The following is a 20,799-nucleotide window of genomic DNA, read 5'->3' on the forward strand; positions in this document are numbered from 1 at the left end:
TATCACCTCAACCAGCAATATGTATTCACTGAGAACTGTAGTTGATAGACTATATGAGAGTTATTATTCCTATGTAACTTCAGCCCTGTGCCCATTAACCAACCTCTTTTCAACACAGCCCTTTTCAGCCACAGCACACTATCCATTCCCTGTTTCTGATTGACATTTTTAGCTTCTACATACAAATGAAGACATGTAGCATGTGTCCTTTTGTGACTAACTTGTTAATGCAGTTTCTGACATAAAATGTAATTCCCATAATGCCATTTTTTTTAAGAATAAAGAGTTTAATGTTCTCTTTGGGAATATGTTAGCTTTAGAATGTAAACGTTGATTGACACTGTGAACTTCATAATGCGAACTTTTTTTTTTTTTTTTTTTTTTTTTTTTTTTGGTTTTTCCGAGACAGGGTTTCTCTGTGTAGCCCTGGCTGTCCTTGAACACACTCTGTAGACCAGGCTGGCCTCGAACTCAGAAATCCACCTGCCTCTGCCTCCTAAGTGCTGGGATTAAAGGCTTGCGCCACCACATCCGGCCATGCTGAAAACTTTTATAGGCCTCTCAAAGTGAACCAAGAACAGGGGAGAATGGCTACAGACAGCGAGCCCCTGGGTTGGCAGCATCTTAATTCGAGTTACCAAGGAGGAAGAAGCAGGTTTCATGGTAGCACTATTGTTAATTTAATAGAAGATACTAAGTGGTTATGTCTCCAATGGTAATGGTTGGTGAGAAATGTAGGCCATTCTCCTACTAAATAAGACAGAGTAGGCTAGTGTGGTTTCTGGAGGTCTCTTAAGACCTCTGATCTCATGTGTTATTTTTGCTAACCTGAAACTCACATTACTGACTCACAGAAAATAACTCAATAATTGTCCCTAATGACAACATCTGACTGAGCATAAACTCTTCAGAGCCAACAAGTTTTAATAAAATAATTCTCATTAATACCACAACTTACTTCAATTTATTTCCTTTCAGAATCCAAAGCGAGCCAAGGCTTTAAGAGTTCATGAACTTTCAGAAAGAGATCTTTCTTCCCTGATTGAGATGGGAACAGCAGCCACTGTCTGCTTCCCAAGAAACCTTTGTCATTAGAGAGCTAATAAATTACACTACACATATAGATAATCTGCGTAACTGGTGCTCTATTCCAAAGGGAAGACGACTCTCAATAATATAGATGCTTCGATTAATTCTTTATAGTAAACCTATTTTCCCGTGAATCCTTGAGCGATTTCAAAAGCCAGAAAAGGGTTTGATTATATGAAGTATGATGTTAATGGAGGCTTAATAAAATCATGCATACTCTAACATGTTTAAAGTGAGGGAGCCTGACAAACAGCATCGACTTTATAACAGAATCAATATTGCCTTGCTAAGTTGGGTAAATTCATTTCACAAAGTTTATTTAGTATCAAAAGAACAAAATTCAAAGAACATGTAAAGCCAGAAACTTCCAAGATTAAATACAAAGTGAAACGGTATCAAAAGTGTATTAATCTGGTCCACATTAGTTATTATTTAAAGAGGGTACTCAGAGGCATCCAGCTTTTTAAGGTAACATTCTTGCACACTTTAATATGAGTGACTTCAGATTCAATATTATTGTGTCTTGTTTTCCAAAGGAATATTTTAGATTTTAAGCCAAATGTGGAATTATATGGTCAGAGGTTATATAACACAGTCCCGCAGCATGTTTTATATTACGTCTAGGAGGCGAGCATTAGATTTCACAGAGAAAGTCATGGAGATGCCACACTGTCGGAATTTCTGATCTAACTGCAGTGCTTATGTTTGAATGACAAACCCAAGGGCCAAATTCACAAACAATTGCATTTGCTTTCTGTGCCCTTGATGCCTAAATCAGTAGAACTTGCACTTTTAAACAGATAAAATAAGTTCTCTCTGTCCCCCTTACAAAACTTGAAACTTACAAATGTTTCTTACCTAACATTAATTGTGTCCTAAGGGGCTTTGTATCCTACCCCAAACTGCAGGGCAGCTGAGAAAGGTATTCTCAACTCAGCCATCCTATTCTAATATACGGTCAGCCCGAGCTGCTTCCCAAGCCGCGGCACACAAAGAATTCTCCTATAAGCATCTTTAAAACATGGCATGTAGTGTTACTTTTACAAATAGCTAGTCACTTTGTTTTTTAATCACATATACATTTATTTTCAAAAGAAAATATCACCAATGGAGCAGCATTTGTTTTCAATACTGAAAGCTGCATTATATTTCTTTGAAGTTCTATTCTAGCCATCATTGTCAAAAGGAAAGATATATATATGCATATAAATATATGTGCATATGCATATACATGTACATATATGCATGTTTATATGTACATCTATAGTCTATCTAAATCCCTTCCTGTTTTAAGTTTTTTATGTTTTACATTTTATGTTGGAAATGTCATAATCCAAGTAAAACCTATTACTTGACAGTATTTTCTTGATAGTTAACACTATGTATAAAACACATTAACAATCAATACTATGACACATTTGTTGATGGAGGTGGAGGATGGATTAGCCTCTGTTTCTGACTCTGCCAGAGTTGTGAAGCATCCTGTCACCAGCATCTCATCCAATACTCTTGACAGCAAGTATCCTTGTCACGCCTCTTCTCATTTCCAACCTCTCAGGTCCTCATCCCCTTGAAATCATCTCTGGACACATTTTTGTTGTTGTTGTTGTTGTTGTTGTAGTTGTTTTGTTTTGTTTTTCGAGACAAGGTTTCTCTGTGTAACCCTGGATGTCCTGGTACTCACTCTGTAGACCAGGCTGGCCTCAAACTCAGAAATCTGCCTGCCTCTGCCTCCCAAGGGCTGGGATTAAAGGAATGTGCCACCACTACCCAGTCTGACTCAATTTTTTATAACAAGAACTACCATTTGTGATCTCTAGACACCTTACATGTCCTAAAACTGCAATTTGGATTGAATCAACTTATACATTACAGTTCTGTCTAGATACTGGACTCTTTTACCATAGCCATTACTTTATATCCATTTTAGCCCATATTGTTCTATTGGTAAAGTAAGTAACCAGCGCTTACTCACCACATATTTTCATAAAGAGGGTTCTGTTTCACGCTTATTATCTCCAGACATTTATTAACAGGCCCCCTCACATGCTCAATGTGTTTCTATTTCACCACTGTTTTTTTTTTTAAAGACAAGTTGCAAGTAAATAAACTCAAGATAGTTGAATGATAATATCAGTATTTGCTGAGAGAAACCTGATTCAAATAATATATGATGAGTATCCCCATATTCCTAGTAAGAACAAAAAACCTGATAGGGCATCAGTATGTAATGCTGTTTACCACAGTGACTGATGACCTGATTTCTGTCTCAGAGACCGACATGGTAGAAAGAGAAAATTGACTCCTACAAGTTACCTCCACATGAGCATTGTGAGACCCTCCCCCCAACCATACAATCCAATTATCTTTATATATTAAGATGTTTAAGATACTGATATTTAACATCACAAATATAGTTAAAATTTAAATAAACCTATTATTTAACAATCGGAAAAATACAGGGTTTTGTTGGGCAAACATCAAGTGTAAAATACATTTACAATTGATACTATGATACATTTATGTACACGGGTGGAAGACAGACTTTATCCTCTCCTTGCTAGTTCTTGAATAGAAGGGTTGACACACTTTGCAGACATTAACTCATCCAGATATACTTCACACACACTAACTCATCCTATTCTTATAACAAGTTTGGGAAATATGTACCTAGTATCATCCCATTGTGGATAACAGGGAAAAGACTCTTTGAATATCATCCAAATTTGGGCTACTGACTAGTAGTCTGATGCTTCTAACTCCAAAGGTTATCATTCTATTAAAACTTGTTTAAATTTCAAAACTAAATGTCACTTCATTTTTGAAAATGTAAAGTTCAGGTTAAGCTAGCCTGGACCAGAGATGATATTTTCAAGAACGTAACTGCCATGATGTTATAGACAACACTTTGATAAGCAGAGTGGTACCTTTATCCTATGTGTTCAGTGGCATTGAGACACCTTTGTTGTTACTGGGCTACTTTTTGCAATAATATAGTTCTATTACTTTGAGGGGGTTCTAAAATAACAGTAGAAAATTAACCTACATCGTAATTTTTAGTTAAAATTCAGGTGCAATATTTTATGGAATTAAGTTATGTATGCATTTTTGTTCATTCACTTGTGATATAATTTCAAAAGCAAACAATGTTAGGAAAGTAGAATAGAATCTCTGATTTGTGTGTTTCCATTTGCTGTCTTGTATTCTTTGTGTTTTTCTGCAGCACAGGTCATATACAAACATCATGTCATGCTTGTGGAAACTTAAAAGTACAAAAGTTCCAATAATTCAAATTATTATCACCAGTAACATGTTAATGAAATTTTCAATTGTATAAAAGCCTAGGGGAAAGGCTATCCTCATCTGTGTAGTTCAAAGTTCCCTCAGAATACTTCAGAGGTGTGGTGCAACTCTTTACCTTCTAGTCTGAAAAACACTGGACACAGGACTGAGAGTGGAATGAATGTCTCCTCCAGTGACTACAAGTAACTATGCTACACTAGGTTCTTTGAAATAATAGTAATTTAATCAACTTAGTGCCTTTACTATTGTAATGCTTTACATTTCTTTGTTAGACTAGGTATTTTTTATAGAATAGAATTAAAGAATATTATCCTCCAATTACTTATATTATATAAATGATTACCATAACCATTGGTACAATTAATTTGTATTTTCTAACAGAAAATATTTTATTATGGGAAAATATAACAATGATCTCAAATGGTTATTGATTTACTTATAAACTTTTCTCAAACCGAAGAATTCTAGAACTTGTCCCTTTGTGTGTGTGTGTGTGTGTGTGTGTGTGTGTTTGTGTGTGTGTGTATGTGTGTGCATGTGCATGCACATGTGTTATTTGTTTTCTGATATGCATGTTTGGGAACAGGGGAGGCATATGCTAGTGGACCCCCTCACCCATCTATAAAATTATTTTGTTGCTGCCTTCTTAACTGTAATTTTGCTACTGTTATAAATCATAATGTAAATTTTTGATATGCAGTATACCTTATGTGAAACCCCTGTATAAAGGTCCTTTGACCCGCAAAGGGGTTGCAACTCACAGGTTGAGAACTAGTCAGTTTGCCCTGGAGATCACTTATTTACTGAGTGCTGGGATAACAGGTGGCTGCTATGACTGCCTAGCCTTTATGTAGGTCCTTGGACTGCAACAACAGACTTCACTTTTTTTATAGTGAGCATCCTGAATTAGTCACTGTATTCTAGAGGAACAAAACATAGTGAATGAATATGCATTATGAGAGTATTTATTAGATAGGATTACAAGACTGTGAGGAGCAGGTGTGGCGGCAGTCCCAAAGGCGCCAGGGACTGCAGCTAAGTCGTATGATTTGCACCTGACTTCCTCACATAAGCCACAAACATCTTGAGAGCTGCGCAGGTGTACCAGGATACCTGTGAATCCATCTTGATGGAGATATGCCCCTGCTGCCCTGATTAGTTGAAGCTGCGTGCCTGGTGAGGTGGCGTGGCCTGCTGTGCGTGGATGGGGAACTGAGAGTATAAAAGAGTGAGAGGCCCAGGGTTCGGGGAGATATAAACAAGAGAGATATAAACAAGGGAGATATAAACAAGAAGAAACAGGACTGAATAAACGTGTGCAGAAGGATCCTGTTGCAGCGTTGTTCTTCTTGGCCAGTTGAGCACGCGCAAGACAAGACAGTCTGTATGTCAGCAGTTCCAATCTGGTGATGAAGGCCTGGAAGATTCCAGGAGAGCAGCTGATCTTTCATCTTTATTGAAAATCCAAAGAAGCTGGTTCTAATATAAGCAAAGGAATGCATCAATATCAGCAATGAAATAGATACATTTGCCAACAAGGGTGCGGGCAAAAGAGGCAAAAACCAAAGTGTAGGGACTCTTGTGCACTGTGTAAAAGTATCGCCTGTCAATAAAGAGCTGAACAGTCAAAGAGAGACTAGGCAGAGATCTCTGGAAGAGAAGGAACTCGGAGAGGGAGTCAGGATGAAAGATGGCCACCAAGATCCTAAAGAAGTCAAAGGTAGGAAATGAGGAGAGGAAAACAGCCATGTGGCAGAACTTGGTATAAATGGGATAACTAAGTTATGAGCTAGATGGGAACAGGCCTAGCTTATGACCTAGGCATGAATGTATAAATGAATTCAGTCTCAATGTCATTACTCTGGAGCTGGAATAAGCTTAGAAACAGCTTACATCAAATTTTCCTTTTTCCATCTTCCTTTTATCTTAATTGCCACTCGAAGGTGACACACATATTTAGAACGGATCTTCCCACATCAAATAGTCTGATCAAAAAAGTTTCTCACTTTATAGGTGTAAGGGAGCCGGGCAGTGCTGGTGCATGCCTTTAATCTCAGCACTTGGGGGGCAGAGGGAGGTAGATTTCTGAGCTTGAGGCCAGCCTGGTCTACAGAGTGAGTTCCAGGACAGCCAGAGCTATACAGAGAAACCCTGTTTCAAAAAACAAACAAACAAACAAACAATCCTATAGGTGTAAGGGATTTTAGGCAGAGCACCGTGGCAGGTCAGGGCCATGATATGCTGTAGAAATTACATCATGCAACAGATCTCAAGTAGGAGATGTTATTGGGAGAGTTCACCAAAGGTCACCTTCCTGGGAGCAGGAATTTGAGAGTGAGAGAGCAAAAGGGGTGTGGGAGTGGGAAAGGAAGGGAGAGAGTTAGCAAGTGAGCAAGCAGTGATGGCAGGTAGGACCTTTTAAAGAATACAAGTGTTGTGCTTGGAGGAACCTGGAGGCTGCTGGTGCTGAGTTGAGGAAGGCAGGTTGAGGCTAACAATAAGAGAGCCTAGGGGCTTGCCTAGTATTCTAGATCCAGTCAAGTTGACACCAATATTAACCATCATAATCACTGAGTCATCTTATAATTTCCTAGAACTTGATTGTGTGTGTGTGTGTGTGTGTGTGGTAGTATGGTCTTATGATCACCCGTGTGTCTATATGCATGCCTCCATGTATCTTTGATGGTGAGATTCACAAATGAAGTCTCCTTTATAGCTTTCTATTTATTATTTTGAAACAGGTCCTGTTACTCAGCATTCTGCCAGGTGGTATTGATGCCTGAAATTAACTGACAATTTAAAGCAATCCAGAACCACCTGGAAGATGGGGAGGTCGGCCGGCCTATGAGGTAGGTATTCGACTGATTATACTAAGTCATTTGAAGTAGAGCACCTGTCCATTGCGAGTCGCACTATTCTTTCACTGGGATCCTGTAAAAAAAAAGTAAGGTAAAAGTATACAGAGGCTGGTGAGATGGCTCAGTTGTTAAGAGTGCCGACTGCTCTTCCAAAGGTCCTGAGTTAAAATCCCAGCAACCACATGGTGGCTCACAACCATCCGTGACGAAATCTGATGCCTTCTTCTGGAGTGTCTGAAGACAGCTACAGTGTACTTATATATAATGATAAATAAATCTTTTTTTAAAAAGTATACAGAGATAACCTAAGTGCTTATTTCCATCTACCCCTCTCTGTTGTCGGATTGTAGATGCTATGTAGTCGGTTGCTCCAAGCTCCTTATGCCTTGACTTTTCTGACATAATAGACTGCTGTTTAAACTGCGAACTAAAATAAACCCTCTCTCCCTTCTGTTGCTTTTCCTGGACTATTTTATCATGGCAACAAGAAAAGAAACTAAGATAGCTAGTGACCAGCTAGCAACAGAGGGCCTTCTCTGCCCTCTGTCCCCTACAGTGCTGGCATTTGAGTTTATGTCCTCATGTTGCTCAGCAAATACTTTACCCACTGTTCCAATTCTCCCACCCCTACAACTTTGTACCTTTTAACCAATATAAAGGTGATCATAAAAAACAAAACAAAACAGCAAAATCTTTTATTCTGACAATGTAATCCGACAAAATGAAGATCAACTCACTGGAGAAGCAGAAGGTTTGCACAGTCAGTTGAAGTGTTCATACAACATGATTTCAAGACTTAGTATAAAAGTACAATAATCAAGATAGTGTAATACAAAAGAGTTCAATAAACAAGGCAGAGATTCCAGAAATAAACCTACAAAAAGTGCAGTCAACGGATATTTGACATTGTAGCAAATACAATTCAATAGAGAGTAGATAACCACTAAACAGTTGGAAAAAATAATCTTGACATTAATTTTATCCCCTTCTTAGATGCTAAATCAAAATGGATTATAGGCATAACTATAATATGCTAAACAATAAAATATCTGATGACAGATTCCTGACAGGGTTTACTGCTATATTTTATATTAAGGAACAATCTGTGAGAAAAAGTTATAAACTTTGTCATTAAAATTCAGAACATGTCTTTTGTGAAAAATTGTGAATAAGAAAATTTACAAGTTAGAAAGTGTGTGTGTGTGTGCGCACACGCACGAGTGAGAGAGAGAGAAATGTATTTCTGATGAACACCTGTTATTCAAAACACAGAAGCACCAGTAGTCTCAACCTTGAGAAAATTAAGAGCCCCAAAGAGAGTTTAAAAAAAAAAAGGGAACTCTTACTAGTGTCCCCCTACAGATGGCAAATAAGCATATGAAAGGTATCTATTGTGACAGTCAGCTGGGAGTTGCAAATTAACATAACAATGAGGTTACACTCCCAGAGACATGCAAATAGGCAGAAACTAGCACACTGACAGCATCAAATGCTGACCAGGATGTGGAGCAATGGGAACTTTCATTCAGTATAGTAAGACTACAAAACCAATACAAACACTTTGCAAGACAATTGCCAGTTTGTCAGTAAAAATATGAGAGCATTTGAGCTGAGAATCAGAGGTAAATGGGTAAACTGTACATCTAAATAGGAAACTATTATGCAATGTTGAAATGAATTACTGTGAAGGCTAGGAGGAAACAGAAAAGAATACTGTGAAGTGATGTACCTGACCTGCAAAGTTGCAACACTGTGAACATCCGGTTACACATTTTAGGAAAGATTTAACTGCAAAGTCAGTGGGTTTTAACTATGAAAGGTAGAAAAGTGCATTGCAAACAAGCTTTAAGGCAAGAAAAGTTCTGCAGTATGCTTTCATTGGACATGAGCGTTTATATACAGCTTTCAATATGCCTTTTATGGAATATAAAATAAAGGAGAATTGCTCTTATATAAATTGAGAGTTCTTATTGATAATAATATATCATGGTTGACAAATGCCACATATGATGGGAAAAATTGTGTATGAAATATGGGGTGTGGCAGGGCATATGGGAATTCCCTCTTCATTGTTGTAAAACAAAAGTACCCTAAAGAACAATGCTTATTCATTAAAAAACATAATTTTTAAAAAGTGGTTACTTTGATATTACATAATTCTTTCAACATTTCAATATTTTGGAGGTTTCCAATTTGTTCGATTTTTCCTATACAAGAGAATATATCTAAATTTCTCTCTTTTTTTTTCTATTGCACGCACACACATGCACACACACACACACACCAAACATGTGAGAGGACACATACATACACATATACACATCTTTAATATTCCATGTGTGTATCTTAACAAAAGATCATTACTTTTTATTTTGAATTTAAACTAACATTAATGATCAATGTTTTTTCACAGTTGTTACAAGCTTTCGGCAGAGATTTCTGTGCACAGACTCTAAAATATGTTGATATAAAGCAGAACTGGTATTTCTCAAGGGTTAAATGAATAGATGAAGGATTACAAACAATGTCTTAGATCATGGACTGGTAACCTATAAGGTTTACTACCAATATTTCTTTTCTACTTAGCAACCTTACTGATACGTCTACCACATATGATTAGATAATAAGCATTGTTATTTATAATACTTTACAAAATGTTTTCTAATGAAAAATAAGAACATAGAGAGGCTGTAGTGTGCTTGGAGTCACCCAAGTGGTTAGAATTCACTGGCAGACTTTGAGATAACTTATGTGGATAAATGCATGCTTACAGAGATTCAGATTTATCTTAGGTTTTTATTATTAAATCAACATTTCCATTATTTTGGTATAAAGAAAGAAGTCTGCAGTGATGTGTGTGCTTTTGTAAAGAAAATATAACAGCAATGCTTTTATTTTTTTTTATATTATTTTCTGCTAACCAAAATGGTATTTGTAGTGGCTCACAGATATAAGATTATATTAATGTTTGTCTGGCATATTTAAAAATCCCAGGGATATATGCAATTTCTACGAAGTCATCTCTGATGCTTTGCACTTTAACCAATTCATTCACCATTTAAAAACAATTAAAAAATTCATTAAGCTGGATTCTGCCCTTGGATACACACAACAAAACCCCCATTGAAGTCAATGGAAATTGTGCATGCATATCCAGGGGCAGAATTTGGCCCGCTGTGTTTAATTCACTCAGATCATCCCCATTAATTCAATATTAATATTTCCCTTCACTTATTCAATTAGTTCTGTGGTATTCAAAATTCATTGTATGTAATACATTGCAATCAGTCAATCATTACAGTGCCAGTCCACTTTCTAACAATCAATATTTGAAGTTAGTCAAGGCAAAATACACTTTAAAATCCATCAAAAAAGAGGAATGTGTCTGCAGACATGCCTCCTACTTCTTAGCCTGAGTTTTTAGGCCTAAACCCTTCCTATGGTTCATTCAGTGTGAGTGACATTAGTAAATGTAGGACAGAACTTACCCTTGGATCAAATCCTTCTTTGTGAGGTAGCCTAGTATGGTTGTCTAATGTAGTTCAAAAGACCAAGCCTATGAAATAGTCCCCAATGAATTAGGTAATACAATATCATTTGGTTCATGATAACATTTTGGTTATCTCTGATTGGAGTTGATAGATCTCTTCTCTCTTCAAAGAAATGATTTATATAAAAAGGTTTTTCAACATCTCATCGTAAAAATTGTCTACGTAACTATGGCTAGTTTCAAGAACTATAATTATGTTCCAAATTCATTTACAAATAATATGATTGGGTATATGTATGTGTGTGTGTGTGTGTATATATATATATGCATATGGGTATAACTTTTACATTCATCATAAAGATTCATAATTTTTAAATTAATATCAAATATGTAGAAAGCAACCCTATAGAAAATAAAGTATTAAGCATTCTGAACTGATCATGCTCATATGCTTAATTTTAGCAGTGTTATTGAGATATAATATAAGTGAAGTTCACCCATATATAAAATATAAAATTTGATGATTTTTGACCTATGGTCACCAATGAAACTCTCACCATTATTCATAAATCCTCACCCCTAATTTCCTAATGTGTTCCTATTGTTCTTCCTTTTGTCCTTTGGTATTACTGTTTTAGTCAACCAGAAATCATCTTCCTTTGGCTATAGGTTATTTTGAATTTTCTAGAACTTAAAATCTGGGTTCTTTCTATTACCAAAAATATCTTAAGATTCAATTGAGTTGTACACCAATAATGTATTTTGTTGCTTGGTAACACTTTATTCTATGTCCTTATTATAATGTCCGTGTCTTTACCCTTGTTGCATTTAGGTGGTTTCTAGTTTGATTAACCAGAAGTAAAGCTTCTGTGAGCACTTGTACACAGATGTTTACCTTCAACAAATAAATAAAAGTGGAAAGAGAGGCTATATTTAGTCACAGGTATATGTTTACCTTTTTGTATAATTGCTGTAGTTCTCAAGTGAGGTCCATCGTTCATTCCTATCAGCAGATGTGAGAGTTCTAGTCCCTCCAAAACTTCGCCAACACTTGATGTGGTCAGTATTTTCAACCTCATCCTTTGAGTTGCATAGAAATAACCATTCCTGCTTTGCTTTCAATTTCTTCATGATTACTTAGAAATATCTGTTAATTATCATGCTTGCCATTTATTTAATTTTTGACTGTTTTGTCCTGGTTATCTGTTTAATTGGTGAGTACTCAAGATTTATTTATATATATTCTGAATAACATCAGATATTGTTTAATGGCTGCACTCTCTCAGTGTACAGATTTCTTCTTAATGTGTTAATATTGCCAATACATGAGCAGAAAATTGCAGTTTTGGTGATGTTAATTGTAATTTTTCTTTTTCTTTATAGAATCATGTTGTTAGTATTATATCCCATGTTTGTGTACATGTATACACACACACACACACACACACACACACACACACACACTGAATATAATTAGATAGTCCAAAGTTATTTGCTGAATCTGATTCTGATGTCACACAGACTTTCATCTTGATGATTTTAGTAACCTACTACATGCTGTGGTTTATGATCCAGCAGAGTTGGAATTTTAATTTATGGCCTAAGATAAGGATTGTTGACTTTTGTCTTGCTAATATTCAACTGTTTTAGCATAATCTATTAAACCCTCTCCAATATATTTCTTTACATTCTGTTGCATTTGTAAATTTGTCTGTTTTTATAATAATATCATTCTTGTGTGCTTGCTGCCAAGTCATTCTGGTTTGATACTAGACTTTGTTGCTCTAAAATTTGTTTTCCTTTTATAATATTGTTTTGGATTTTCTAGTCCCTCTACATTTCTGCATGATATTGTAGTTACTTACTTGGACTTTGTTTTAATTGCATTAGATATTTAGATTAGTGTGAAAAATCAACATTTTAATTGTTGACTTTTTAACCAGTGAATATTTCATCTTTGTACCCTGTAAGTTCTTCATTCAATGTCATTCCATAGCCTGTGATGGACAGCTGTCACACTTTCATCAGAATGTATTTTCTAAGAATTGTATACATCTATGCTACATGGTCCTTTTATTTTTTACTGTCCAGTGAATGTAGCCTAAAGTACAGAATGTCCTAGGTATGTTCTACCTCTGAGCTATGAGCTCAGCCCTGTAAATGTCTTTGTTTGTGTTTTCTTTTTTTTTTTTTAATTTCAGGTTGTTTCTTGATAATTAGCATATTATATTCATTGAGGTTGTAAACTTCAGTATTGTCAGCTAGCACATTTAGGAGCTCTTTTGAAACAATCAGTAAGATTTCATATATCTAAGGCTAAGGTCAGGTTTCGTTCTCTAGTTCTGAGCTGAATGATTTTATTACTGATTTGTTTATTAATTTGCTTGAGACTATGTACTATAGAAGTGGTGTGAGTAAACATCATATCTTGCTCCTAATTAGAGAAGATAACTTCAGTTTTCACCCTAGCTAGATAATTTATTTTGACATAATTTTGGCTTCGAATCTTTCAAGACAGATTACTAAGGTTTCATTCTGGAACAAACTTTAAATTTTGCTGCTTTGTTCTCCCTCTCTCTGCCCCCTTCTCTCCCTCTTCTTACCCTTCCCTTTCTCTGTGTATCTTCGTGTGTATTTGTATTCATGTGTGTGAGAGAGAGTTTGCATATTTGTTCTTTTAGAGTCTATTAATGGTAAATTACATAGATTGATTATTAAAAGATGACCAGCCATGTGTCACTTAGATAAGCCCCTCTTGGTTATTATATACCACCATCATGCTTTTATACTGTGTCATCTCAGTTACTTATATTTCATTCATACATTCTGCATTGATGTCCTGATAGAGAAAGCCTCAACATGAACCTTTCTTGAAATGATAGAAAGACTTTTGTGTCTGGTTGATGCTAGTTTCCCAGAATGAATGGGAAAGCGTGCCACCTTATCTGAATTTACTTATTTGCATGTTAGTTTTCACTTCAAGTATTTTGAAGTTACGTTACTTATAACACCAAAGTTTAGGATTTTCATATTTCCCTGGTGAATTGATGACATTATCATTATGAAATGCCATTTTTTCTTGGTAATTCTTTGCGTCATTCTTTTTTTTAACCCTTATGTCTCTACATCTAAAATTAAGATAAAATTATAAATGTTTTTAAAAACACTTCCCTTCCTATCTGGTTTATGTGATGTGGTTTCAATGGTTAGCATTATAATTTCTTATGCTTATGACTTTCTATTTCTTAGACATTTCCTCCAGGTTAATAGTCTTCTCATACATTAAAAAAAATCTTTATTCCCATTTCTAAGAAAGGGTAAAGTGTCCACACTTTGGTCTTCGTTCTTCTTGAATTTCATGCATTTAGCAAGTTGTATCTTATATCTTGGGTATTCTAAGTTTCTGGGCTAATATCCACTTATCAGTGAGTACATATTGTGCGAGTTCCTTTGTGATTGGGTTACTTCACTCAGGATGATACCCTCCAGGTCCATCCATTTGCCTAGGAATTTCATAAATTCATTTTTTTAAATAGCTGAGTAGTATTCCATTGTGTAAATGTACCACATTTTCTGTATCCATTCCTCTGTTGAGGGGCATCTGGGTTCTTTCCAGCTTCTGGCTATTATAAACAAGGCTGCTATGAACATAGTGGAGCATGTGTTCTTTTTACCGGTTGGAGCTGTGACGAAAGGATGGACCATCTAGTGATTGCCATATGCAGGGATCCATCCCATAATCAGCTTCCAAATGCTGACACCATTGCATACACTAGCAAGTTTTTGCTGAAAGGACCCAGATATAGCTCTCTCTTGTGAGACTATGCCGAGACCTAGCAAACACAGAAGTGGATGATCACAGTCAGCTATTGGATGAGTCACACGGCCCCCAATGGAGGAGCTAGAGAAATTACCCAAGGAGCTAAAGGGAACTGCAACCCTATAGGTGGAACAACAATATGAACTAACCAGTACCCGGGAGCTCTTGTCTTTAGCTGCATATGTATCAAAAGATGGCCTAGTCGGCCATCACTGCAAAGAGAGGCCCATTGGACTTGCAAACTTTATATGCCCCAGTACAGGGGAACACCAGGGCCAAAAAGGGGGAGTAGGTGGGTAGGGGATTGGGGAGGTGGGTATGGGGGACCTTTGGGATAGCATTGAAAATGTAAAGGAAAATGCCTAATTAAAAAAAAAAGAGTAATAAAAAAAATCTTTAGACACTTCAGTGACTTGAATAGCTAATGGGCCACTCAGAAAGGATCCACAACTGCCTCATTCTGCTTGCTTTTAAAACCATGTTTGTTTCTGTCAAGTGTTTTGCTTTTAATCATCATGTCTTCATGATCATTATATTTTAATTCCATAACACCTTACCTACATTTACCCCATCCAATGGAAGTTTTCCCCAGATATTAATGATTTTATTTTTACAAATCTTGGTTTTGACATTTTAAAAATACTATTTTCTGCATCTCAATCTAGCTTCTACAATTATACATTTATATTAATGCCCTTATTTGTTCATTCTGTCACATAGTCAATCACTATGAAGTTCTGGGTTGATGCTCTCAAATTTTATCTCTATTGCAAACCATATTGCTTTGCTTTCTTGGCATGACTGTTAATATTTGATGAGATGCCAGCCATTGTAATATTCACATTCCTGGGTGTCAAATACTTTTGTGTTTCAACACATAGTTGATAACTTTATCTTGACAAACACAAATCACATGAACACCATATGATTCCTCCGCATCTTCCTTCTGGGGCATGTTAGCTGCTGCTGGCACAGTGCTTAGTCTGTTGCTGGTTATTTCCACAATCAGGTGCCCTGTGAATGACAAAAATCAGGATATTTTCCAGTCTGTCATTAAGAGAATGCACTGTTGTCTGCTGTTGTGAACTCAGAGCTGTTCCCATGGCTCTTGTGGTCTTTTTTCCCTGGTCTCAAGAAGGCTTCTAGATGAGACCATTGGCTGGGGGCTGGAGAGGACTATTTAGGGATTTCTGCACTTATTTCTGTGTAGTTCTTTTCTCATTGTCCTCATTTCAGATTCTAGACACTGTGCCTCTCCAGGCTTTCATCCTCACCCTCTTCACTCATTACCCTTACTGTCTGGATCTTGGTTCCCTTACTTAGTTATCTCCCTGTAAACACCTCCTTGACACTAATCTAGGGCAACTGTGATACTCCTGTCCTTCTCTGCCTGCCTCTCTAAATACTACTCTCCTTCTTGATCTTGTGTTCATGACTGAGAACATTTGCTTTATATATGTTTTTTTGCTCACTTTTGGTTTTGTGGTTTGTTTGTCCTAGTCACAAGAATAAAGATAGTCCCAGTTATGTCTTGGTTGGACATGTAATCTCAAGTTCATCACATCATCATTATTCGCTGTGCCAGGGCCTCTTTAGCTGTCGCTTACACAGGCACAGGAAAGAGAAGGTCACAGTTTTCACCCACAGTGAGTCAAGTGAGTTTTCACTACACGAAGGACTGGGGAAAATGGCAATTATGTGGTTGACTAACTGTGGATCAAAGACATCATTTGTTGTAAAAATGGTTGAGAGTTTAGGACAATTTAGTTTGATGACAGAAATTCCAGTTTGAATGCGTGTTCCTCTTTTCTTTTTGTAATGGAGTTTGCATGCTTCCATTTATGCCTAGGAGCTTAGCAAAATGCTGCCTAGTAATTAGCTTGGTCCTCTTAACCTTCTATTTGGTTGGCTGTAGTGAACCATGTAGAGAAGAAGCAAATCATTATAAAGGCCACCGAGTATCTCTACTATTCTTTTTTTCATGTGGCTTAAAAAAAATTCTACAGTCTGTTTGTCTAGTTTCGGGAGCCATTAATTAATTTCTTTATCGTTTTGTCTTTAAAGATAGAACTGAATAAGAGGACTGTCTGACTCATCCATCCTTTTCCTCTACCATATCCCCAAATTGCATAATGGTTTCCATTCTTAACCCAGAGACGTTAGCAGTGCTTATAATTTCATAAACAGAAGCTTCAGACTACAGGTGGGAATTAATTTGTAAAGGCAGGCAAACCACTGAAACAAAGGGGTAGTGTCCAAGCTGCTATCTCTTGAGAGATTTAGGAAATACAAGCTACACTGCATGCAAAGAGCTGCTATTGAGTTAAATAGTTTAAAGAATTCCAGGTGGTCTTCATGGGTCATAATGATTCTATGTCATCTGGGAATCATCTTTGTTCTTGCTATTTATTTTTTAAAGAACCATTGCTGATCCTACAAAGTTTCAGGAAGTTTATTCACCTAGGAAGCCCAATTGCGTAACTGTAAGTACTTCACAAAGTTCAGGCAAGCACTTATTTGCTGTAAAGTATAGAGATGCAGCAGCGAGTAGTGGGTTTCAGGTCACAATGGGTGAAGAATGCTTGGTTTATCCAGATCAAGACTGAACTCACCACTGCACTGTCCTCACTGTGTGCCATGTATAGAGTCAAGTCACAGACTGGACTTGTAGCATAAATCAGCAAATTTCCAGTGCTTTTGTCAGGATGAGAGGAAGGATTGTGGGTTACAAATGTGCCAGCAAAGTGTTAGCAGAAGAGAAGCAGAAGAGGACAGTTGCTGGGGTTGGGGTGGGAGGAGAGCAGGAAATAGCACAGAAATCAGTGCCTAATTCTTTCTTCAAAAGCAGTGGGAAACCTTTTCCATTGCCTTTGTAGCTAATTCCTTCACAGTGTTTATAAATTTTGTATTCCTCCCTTTGCTTTAAGAACAAATCTCCTGGCTTAGCATCATTTATAATCTGTTTTCTGCTTTTCTTTGCTTGCCTCTCCCACACTTCTGTCTTGTATTGTATTCTCAAGTCCCAACAAAACTAACACCCCTCCCCCATATCATGTCGTGCTTTGTGTCTTCTCTCTGCATAGAACTTTTTCTTCCTTTCCTCATAGACGCCATTTTACTTCACTTAGAAAATCCAGGGAAGCTCTCTTACACTCTTGCTCTCCTGCCTCTTACTCCTTCTGTTCCCTCTCTCCCCATTCCCTCCCCATCTTTCCATGTGGTCATCGCTGGCCTCCACTTCTCTACTCTCTCCTTCTCTCTGCCTTTCTCTGCCTCTACTACTTTCTTAACTCCCCTCCCATGTCCTAAATAAACTCTATTCTATACTAGAAAGAAAGAAAGAAAGAAAGAAAGAAAGAAAGAAAGAAAGAAAGAAAGAAAGAAAGAAAATAAATAAACCCAGGGAAGCCTACATAACATTACCTATCTCATCTAGAAACTATGTATTGTATGAGCACTCTCATATCTGATATCATGGACCAAAACAAGCTTTAAAGATTAATATAAGACAGGATTATGTTAAATCAATGGAGCAAGTGATGGTGTGCTCACACAGGACCTTCAATATTAACACAATTGGTGGTTCCTTCCTGCCTCACATGCATGAGGAACATATTGACCTAGGCAGCCAGAATTGTTGTAGCTTATATCTAGAAGGATTGTGTTGCAGAAGGCAGACATGGCCTATCTTTTGCTCTTCAAAGGAATAGTGACAGAGAAGCTAGGACAAACAGGATCAGGGACTACTGGTATTCATAAGGGCCATTCATTTAATATACCAAACCCAATTAGTATTGAAAAAAAAAAGTAACCATTGTGCCAGGGAGCAAGGAAGGTACAGATCTCTTATATCTGGACCAAAAGGCTTGAACAAGTTTTTCAGAACTCTTAGTTATAAATTCCTTGACTACAACTAACTTTACTCACCAGTAGTTTGACATAGCCATAACATGGCCTGCTTCTGGAACAGCCTCATGCCACCTCATCAAGATTTTCCCTGTCACAACCCATCAGGAAGCAAAGTTCTTTTAGTGTGGATTACTGAAAGTGGTCATCAACCAAGATCCCATAAATGCAGGAACATTTTTGAGAAATGCACTTCTTCGCTGCTTTGTTTAGATAGCTGACATCTATTGTTGTTTTCATAGGAATTAGCATATCAAAACTGTGCTTCTTCAGCCTTGTAAACAAATGAGAAAATTGTGTCTCATATTCTCTTTTGTTTCCAAGGTTAAATAAAATACAGTTTAATCACACTATGCCCCCAATAAATGATTTGGACCATATGACAAAATAAGGTCGACTTTTAGCGTTTTGATGTAAAACAAGGAATGATTTTAAGCATCAAATTATTTGGTAGAGTCCACCTAGCATGTTCTCCTAAGTCCTGGCGAGGTCTGTGAGACTATTGCCACTTTACACAAGGCCTCTCTGAGTAAAGGGCAAAATACCCTTGAGATAATTGTGAAACATTTTGCAATATTTTAATATTACTAAACAGAAACTTTCATTGCTTTTATATGGCCAGCTGGAACTGACACAAATATATGCTTGTTCGCTGTGAGTCTGCCCCAAACATATGATTTTATATAAGGATTTATTTATGGATAAGTCCTTTATCTTTATATTGAATGTAATACTTGCTGGTAGTTTTCAACTTGTAATTATTTTGCTTCATATCAAAGAACAATATTAGAAATTAGAGTCCATTCACTGTGGTGTCTGAGTCATGGACTATGCTGAGCATCTTTTGAAATTTGCTCAGCTATTCATTTTCAGGCTCCATACCATCCTTCTCTGCTTCTTCTATTCTTCCTCCTTCACATTATTCAGTTCTCTCTTTCTTTCAGTATTTGTAACATTATACTAATATGTAACAGCTACATGTACATTTCAAAGAATGAAACCCTCCCCTTCCCACAAGCTTGGCCTGTGATCCAAGGGAATGGCAGCATCCTTGGCCTCTGTGTAGACTTGTACTGTCAGATTAGTGATGCTGATGTCTTCAGGCCTGGGCCAAATCTGCACAATGTTCTTGGTACCAAGATGCTCCACTTTCTTCCTTTCTGTGGAATCCTATAGCTCTGTGGAGCTTATAAATAATTGAGTTATTTTTAAACCACTGGATGATTTCCAGTCACTCTCTTTTACACGGGATTAATTATGTAAGAAAACGGAATTGTGCCTCAGCAGTGTTACAATTTTTTAAAAACAACATGTTGTTTAAATTCAGGTTTGGCAACTCCAGCCTGAACCCCCTCGTATTTATGGCACCACACCCATAGCATAATAAAACCTTTAGACGTCTTTTGTCTTCTCGCTTGCCTTCTATTTTTTCTCAAGGGTGTTTTATGCTGGAAGATGCAAACAAAAGTTGTCCAGATGTTATTTGTATCAGAACAGAATTTCAGTCCAGCTATCTGTGGTTGCAAATGTTTATTTTAATGGGTTATTGTGCAATCCTTGCTGTGTAGACCTTCATGGCCTTATACGAACAGTCTCAGCAATGCCAGGACATTGTTTTTTAAAGTATATCATTTTAGTCCAATGGAATGATTAGTTGTCACCACAGGGGCAGAGGCTGCAGCACCTGGAGAAACAGAAAGTGTATTTTTGTCTGTGTCCTTGTGTTGACACTGTTCAAACTGCCCAATTATGAAACCATGACTGATGGACTTTAGGTAAGCAGGGGGAAGGTGTGGTCCAGGCCTTAGCAACAGCCTCAGCCCTTGGAGACAAAGTTACATGGCTGCAGTAAACATACCCGTGGTGTTGAAAAACAGGCCAGCTGCTGCCCCATACAGCTGATGGAATGAGAGAAGGGCTTAGCTAAGCCACAGCAGTGTGAGCAGTGAGTTTATTTTAGTGATTACAGCAGGCATGGGCTGGACTTATTATTCATTTTTAGAATTCTAATAAAATCTTAACTGATGTTTCCTTGATACTAGAGTAAATTGTTTACCTCGTATCTAAAAACACACATTAGAACCAGTACCAATTAACACTGAGGAGTTTCTAAGGCTTAAAATTAATATGAAGCTAGATTGCATCACACAGAAATAGATTTTAAGTTTTGTACAGTTATACATTTTAGAGCAACTGATTTTCTTTAAAAACATATATACATACATACATACATATATATATAATATTATGGAATATATATATATATAATATTATGGAATGCATATATATATATATATATATATATATATATACATACATATATATATAATATT

This window comes from Mus musculus, chromosome 2, assembly GCF_000001635.26.
Source record: "Mus musculus strain C57BL/6J chromosome 2, GRCm38.p6 C57BL/6J".
Lineage (NCBI taxonomy): Eukaryota > Metazoa > Chordata > Mammalia > Rodentia > Muridae > Mus > Mus musculus.